Genomic DNA, 7,464 nt, shown 5'->3' with positions numbered 1-7,464 from the left:
CAATCGTAGGCAACAATACCCTCAAAAAAGGATAACTACAACATAGAAAAGGGAGGACGGGACAAGCATGTATTGAATAGAGATCATTTAGAGGCTGGGTAGTGACACAGCAAATATTAGATGAGTGTATCGGGGTGCTGCGGGTACCATGTGATCAAGAAAGGAGCGCAAGGCACATGGTGAACCTAAAAAAAGGGATTTGGTTATCACAGCTACGTGATCACAGCTACGTGATCACAGCTACGTGATCACAGCCACGTGATCACAGCCACGTGATCACAGCCACGTGATCACAGCCACGTGATCACAGCCACGTGATCACAGCCACGTGATCACAGCCATGTAAGCAATTCCTCGTTAGTATAGTGGTAAGTATCCCCGCCTGTCACGCGGGAGACCGGGGTTCGATTCCCCGACGGGGAGGCTCAATTTTTCTGCGTCATGTAGACCGTCTGTACGGTCATAAACTCAATTTATAAGAATTTGCATATAAAGACTTTACAGCCATCTGACTCTTTCATTGCAGTGTTATTATTTACTGTGCTAGTTTAACCACTACGCGTCCGCGCTATAGCCGAAAGACGGCTGCAGCGTGGATGCCAATTGCTGGGAGGGCGTCCCTGGACGCTCTCCTGTTTACTTCCACAATGTGCGCTCCCGCGAGCGCGCATCTGGGAAGTTCTGTGCTGCCCGTGTCCCTTGGACACGGCCAGTCATAGATCGCTGTAAATGGCCAATCACAGTGGCTGTACACAGCGCGATCGGTGTGTTCAATGAGAGATGATCTCTCATCGCCGGCTCTCCCTCCTCACACAGAGACAGCATGTGAGGAGGGAGAGATGAACGGCTGCAGCGGCCATGAGTAAAAAAAAAAAAAAACGGAAAATAACATGCCCGAAGTAAATGTCAGTGTCACCTGTCTCCAGTGCCACCTGTTGTCAGTGCCATCTATCCCCACGGCCACCTTTCAGGGACATCTGTCCACAGTACCACCTGTCAGTGCCATTTGTCCCCAGTGCCACCTGTCAGTGCTATCTGTCCCCAGTGCCACGTATAAGTGCATCTGTCATCAGTGCCACATCAGTGGCACGTGTCATCAGTACCACATATTAGTGCCATCTGTCATCAGTGCCTCGTATCAGTGCCATCTGTCATCAGTGCCACCTGTCAGTGTCACGTGCCACCTGTTATCAGTGTCACGCGTCATCAATGCCACGTATCAGTGCCATCTGTCATCAGTGCCAGGTATTAGTGCCATCTGTCATCAGTGCCACGTATTAGTGCCACGTGTCATCAGTGCCACATATAAGTGCCATCTGTCATCAGTAAAAGGTATTAGTGCCACCTGTCATCAGTGCCACGTATTAGCGCCACATGTCATCAGTGGCATTTGTTATCAGTGCCACATCAGTGTCATGTGTCATCAGTGCCATGTATCAGTGCCATCTGTCATCAGTGCCACATCAGTGTCACGTGTCAGTGTCCTGGTGCTCCAGGGCCTTCAAAAGTGTAAAGCTCCATACACACGATCAGATTATCTGCTTATTTTTTCCTTCAGGTTTACCAAAACCATGTAGTAGAAGGGCCTGCCTGATTGCATACACATTGAAACTCCTAACGTTTGACCTCATATTATGTGGTTTTGGTAAATCTGAAGGAAAAACTCAACAGAAAAACTGATAGTGTGTATGGGGCCTAAGAGGTAGTCAACAAGTTAGAGGTGTAATTTATGCTCCTAGAACACGTGACGGTGCTCCCTGCATGTTGGGCCTCTCTAAGTGGCCGGGCTGTGGAAAAGTCCCACACATGTGGTATTGTAATACTCAGGGGGAGTAGCAGAATGTATTTTAGGGGGCGTCATTTGTGGTATACAAATGCCATGTGAGAGAAATAACCTATTACAATGACAATTTTGTGAAAAAATAATCTTCATTTTGTAAAGAATTGTGGGAAAAAATGACAACATCAAAAAGCTCACCATGCATCTTACTAAATACCTTGGAATGTCTACTTTCCAAAAAGGGGTCATTTGGGGGGTATTTGCACTTTCCTGGCTTGTTCGGGTCGCAAGAAATGAGATAGGCCACCAGTACATCAGATGTGATCAATTTTGTATGATTTGCACCACAGCTTGTAGACTCTCTAACTATCACAAAGACCAAATAATATCCACTAATTTGGGTTATTTTTACCAAAGATATGTAGCAGTATAAATTGTGGCCAAAATTTATGAAGAAAAATTAATAAATTGCAAAATTTTATCACAGAAACAAAGAAAAATTAATTAATTTGGGTACAGTGTTGCATGAGTGAGTAATTGTCATTCAAAGTGTGAGAGCACCGAAAGCTGAAAATTGGTCTGGTCACGAGGGGGATTTAAAGTGGTTGTAAACCCTTACAAACCACTTTGACCTACAGGTAAGCCTAGATTAAGACTTGCCTGTAGGTCCAAGAAATATCTCCTAAACCTACACGGTTTAGGAGATATTTGCCAAAACACAGGCACCTCTGTCTACGGCGCAGGCGCACTGAGTGCGCCACTGTCAACGGCGATATGCCGCGAGTGGCGGCTCCCGTGCGCATGCGCGGGAGTGACGTCATCGCCACTTCGTCGAATGACAGTGGCAGAGCAGCGAGACTTACCGAGAAGATGGATGCTCCGGACTACAGGGGACAGCGGTGACTTCGCTGGCTCCTGTGTCAGGTAAGTGACACATAATGGACTACTATGCGATGTATAGTAGCCTATTATACTTTGCCTTTGCAGGGAATCAAAGAGGAAGTAAACACTGATGGGTTTACTTCCTCTTTAAGTGCCCAATTGTCAATTGTTAATTAGTGTGATTGTTCTGTCATTTTATTTTATATAAAAAAGCTTTATGCTAACCATATGACATAGCAAAAAGAAATGTTGACACATATAATCATCAAGCAACTCCTCGTTAGTATAGTGGTAAGTATCCCCGCCTGTCACGCGGGAGACCGGGGTTCGATTCCCCGACGGGGAGGCATAAGTTTTTTTTCTCCCCTTCAAATTCTACAATGCTTTACTACACAATACAGTTCATGCCTTCAGGTCATAAACATTCAGCAGAGTGGCGCAGCGGAAGCGTGCTGGGCCCATAACCCAGAGGTCGATGGATCGAAACCATCCTCTGCTAGGTATTTTTTTTCTCCTAAATCCGTTCTATGATGTGTAACAGTTGTAACATTTTAACAGCATGAAACAAATTATATTATTCAAGCAAGGTTCCTCCTGCATTGCAGCTGATACACTGACCATATAAGCTAAAACTAAAGAAGCTGTACTTTGTGGTGGCAATTTATTTTGGGCATGCAACAAGGGAGATACATTTTGTAGCTGCCATTGCTGACTTTGAGGCTCAGGCTCTGAGAATTTCTCATTTTTGTTTTCACTGGTTAACCACTTCAGCTCTGGAAGCTGAGAGATAACATTATCTCTCACCGCCCACCGGTTGGTCTTAGGGACCGCTGCTATAAAACATCCAATAGAAAAATTAAAAAATTGGATTTCTTTATCAATTTAGGCCAATATGTATTCTGCTACATAGTTTTGGTATAAAAAAATCCCAATAAGCGTATACTGATTGGTTTGCGCAAAAGTTATAGCTTCTACAAACTATTGGGAAGATTACATTTTTTTTTTTTACTAATGATGGTGGCAGCAATCAGCTGCCATTACTAAATCTGACACTAAGTGACACTTTTCAGGGACCAGTGACACCAATACAGTGATCAGAGCTTAAAAAAAAGCAGTCGTACTAATAACACTGGCAGGGAATGGGGTTAATCAAAGGGTTAAATGTGTTTCCTGGGAGTGCAAAGTTGTCGGAAAATCCGACGTGATGACGTTATTTCGTTACGACGGGACTATGTTCACGCTAGTAACCAATAGCTTTGGTGTAGGAATTTGATCTGAGCATGCGTGGCACTTTGTCCGATCGGAATTCTCTACACATGATCAGAGTATGTCCGATTGGAGCATTTTATTCCGATATTCCGACGGAAACAGTTCGATGCAGACCACACACAGTCGGAATATCCGACAAAACGCTCCGATCAGACACATTCCGACGGAATCTCCGACCGTGTGTACAAGGGCTAAGAGAGTGTTTGCGTGTGTGTGTTGCTTTGACTGGGGGAAGACAGGGATCTGTGTTCATGCTTAGCAGAAACACAAGCTCTCCATCTTCCCCTCTCACAGAGCGGAGATCTGCCTTGTTTACATTGGCAGACCCTGTTCTACGTCTCTCAGGAACGATCGCAGGTTCCCGCCAAATATCGGTCTGCCGGACCCACTCATTGGTTCTCAGTCTGTCCAATCAAGTTACCGGTGGTGAGCGCCCCAGACTCAGAACTAGAAATCACACGCACACACATTATTTCGCCCAGCCGCAGTATATATGCGCGGGGCATTCCGGAAGAGGTTAGTGAGTAATGAACCATAAAAAATTCTGGATAAAAATTGTGTAAAGTATGGCACTAACCTAAATCATTTAAACGTGCAGCTGTCCCTTTAAGTGGACACCCACCTCCAGGCACTACCACACAACCTCAACCTTCCAAAACAAATCCAACATAAATCACATAGATGCAATATGTACTAAACATGAATCTATAAAAATCTATTGATATACAAATAGTGAATAATAAAAGTCCATATAAAGATGTGAATTATGCTTTTAAAAAAAGCACCATGTCTTCAGATTATAAAGTGCTTAGAATTCCTTCAACTAGTGCTCCACCACAGAGTGTACAAAATGCGAAATGTGTTTAGCTGTGCATCCACCATCGTTGACAGCACTTCCTGTCGGGTTTGGATTAGCATTTCCGGTTGTTGGAATGCACGCTGGCTCGCACTGAGCCGCCTGCAGGACACAACTAGGCTGTATATGTTGGTGCTGACATTAGCGCCATACAATGCAAGTGCAAAACTACTTTTATATTTCTCTTCATTTTTAATAAACTTTATTACACTATCTTAGAATATTACATTTTTCTTCTGCGTCCCAGTGGTTGGTAATGAGAGAAGGAAATCTGGAGGGCCAGTGGTTGGTGCAATTGTATATGGCAGTATATATTGTGGATCATCATAACTGTGATTTGAGAAGCAATATCAGGTGATACCCTAAATATCCAAGGCATATATAACATGTATGGTTGGTAAGTGTGCATTTTGTAGCGGTGAAGTGGGTTAAGGTTGTGTGCTAGTGCCTGACCTTTTGTTTTTAATTGACAATTTTTATAATTTTTTTTCCATTATACAACAGAATAAGGGAACAAAACAAATAGAGATACATCCGACAAGGACATCTGCTACATTTCACAGCAGATTGAAGTACAATAACGTCAATAAACTGTGACAAGTAAAAGTATTGTAACTGTATGGCATTAGTAGTGACAATGAAACAGTTTAAAACAATAAGGCCCCGTTCACATCTCCACGTTCTGGAATTACGACCATTCTGCCTGCAAATCAAAATAGCGGCAACTCGCGGGATGCCCCTACCGGGCCGAAGGATAAATGGCTTTAAGGCGGGAAGGAGTCATATATCAGAAACATAGCATTTTATAAGCATTCTCCTTGTAAAGGGTGCATATAAATCTCTTAGCAACCTGAAACCAGACAATCCGCCACTGAGATAAAGACAATTCTTCCCCAATAGCCTCCTCCCATTTAAGAATATACCAGTGTAAACCTAGGGTGTCCAATGGGTAAGAATTTTGCAATTTGTAAAAATCGTGAGTTTGAACTTTTTTTTTAAATGGACCAACAAGGACTAGCTGTTCATATGGGGATCATTTGGAGAATTGAAGATTAGGTGCAAAAGATAAGGCATTGTGACGAATCTGGAGGTAGGCAAAAAACACCCTACGAGGAAGATTGTGCTCGTCAAGCAGTTCCTCAAACAACAGTAGTGTACACATAACAGGGTTAACTAGGTGTATGAAATGAAATAGATTCCTGGACAGCCAAGGAGAAATCATGGCGAGAGTAAAACTATCAGGCATCCTAGGGTAATAGAGAAAAGCAGTCAAAGAGGCTTTAGACTGGAGGGAGTACTTATACCTGAGCTGTCTCCAGAGACCATTCAAAAGGGCCATAGAGGGTAGTAAGGAGGTGGTAAGCACATCAACATCAGCATTCCAGAGCAAATTATTAGGATAGATCAAAGCCAGCCATAATTTATCAATTTCAGTCCATCGGTTATATGCAGGTAATGTTACCCAAGAAGCTATAGTTTTCAGTTGGGCAGCATAATGGTAAGATAGCAGGCTGGTGAAGGACAAATCACCATCTCTCTGAGAGGCAAAGAGCACCTTGTTAGCTACCCTATGTTGTTTATAATTAAACTCAAATTTAAGAGATCCGCCCGAAGACTACGCAAAGGACCGGAACCGGTAAAGTTGTAAAATAATATAAAATCTTAGGTCTCATCAGAGTAGTGAGAAAAGAAGAGGCCACGTTTGATGACAAGTAAGCAGCTGTTCGTCCAGTCTCTACATCTTTAGTTGAAGTCAGGTCTGTGGGGTCAGGGGAGCAGAACTCTGAAAAAGCCGCCCTAAAATCTCAGCTGGCACAAGTAATGGAGATGATTTTATTGATAATAAAACTCACCAAGACAACCCAAGAAGGTGTCACAAAGACAAGAGTACCACAGACTTCATCTACTACCTCAGGCCAGAGGTCAATGAGTAATGAAGCTTGCTTCAACTGCGGAGGGACCGGACGTTATCGACGAGTGTTATATATACACCACCGCTCAAAGGCAGGTCCTGGGAACTCAGAGATAATTGCTACAGGTGAAGGGATCTGGGTGCGAGCCACAGCATGCAGATAATGTGGATAATGACAGAACTCTGGACGGCCGCACTCCAATGCTAAAACAATGCTTTATTCAAATAATATTAGGACAGCAAATGACATCACAGCAAAAGATGCTAACAGCTGACGTGTTTCGCACTAAGGCCAGTGCTTACTCATAGCTCAGCAAAGCATGAGGCACAGCGCCAAAAGCCTTCGGAAAAGTTGTGAAGGAGTCAACCGGGTGCCCTGTTACATTAGCTAGTTCCAGAAACCCCAACGATGCAAAGAGACCAAGTCCAAAGCCTCACAGAGGACTCCCGTTGTCAGTGTCCCACTCCCTTTGTCCCAGACTACCCGACATCAGAGAATCAATGCACACCAGACTCCCAGAGCTCAACAAAGGATCAACAGGCATCCATGGTGGCCAAGATCTTAGTAGAGAAGTTCTTTGTACATTATGGCCTGCCCCAGCGTATCCACTCCGACCAAGGGAGAGACTTTGAGAGCAGCCTCATTAAGAGACTTTTAGACTGATAAGATGCAAGCTGCTTCAGATGCCCAATGACAGAGGAACAAAAGAAATTTTCGACCTCTGGATGCAAATACAGGACTTACAACCAGGCAATAGAGTGCTG

The 7,464-nt window shown here is 43.8% G+C and overlaps 2 non-coding genes across 2 annotated transcripts; both read left to right on the top strand.

Annotated features, from left to right (window-relative positions):
- The first annotated feature begins 351 nt into the window (after positions 1 to 351).
- On the top strand, positions 352 to 423 carry TRNAD-GUC (transfer RNA aspartic acid (anticodon GUC)). The gene has a single exon. It is a non-coding gene; the product is annotated as a tRNA-Asp (tRNA).
- Positions 424 to 2,936: 2,513 nt separating this feature from the next.
- On the top strand, positions 2,937 to 3,008 carry TRNAD-GUC (transfer RNA aspartic acid (anticodon GUC)). The gene has a single exon. It is a non-coding gene; the product is annotated as a tRNA-Asp (tRNA).
- The last annotated feature ends 4,456 nt before the right edge of the window (positions 3,009 to 7,464 follow it).

Source organism: Lithobates pipiens, unplaced genomic scaffold (genome assembly GCF_037356315.1).
Source record: "Lithobates pipiens isolate NorthernLeopardFrog02 unplaced genomic scaffold, aLitPip1_a1.2 Scaffold_8, whole genome shotgun sequence".
Taxonomy (NCBI): Eukaryota; Metazoa; Chordata; class Amphibia; order Anura; family Ranidae; genus Lithobates; species Lithobates pipiens.
Note: the sequence above shows the minus strand (reverse complement) of the source record. Positions and strands in the feature narration are given on the sequence as shown.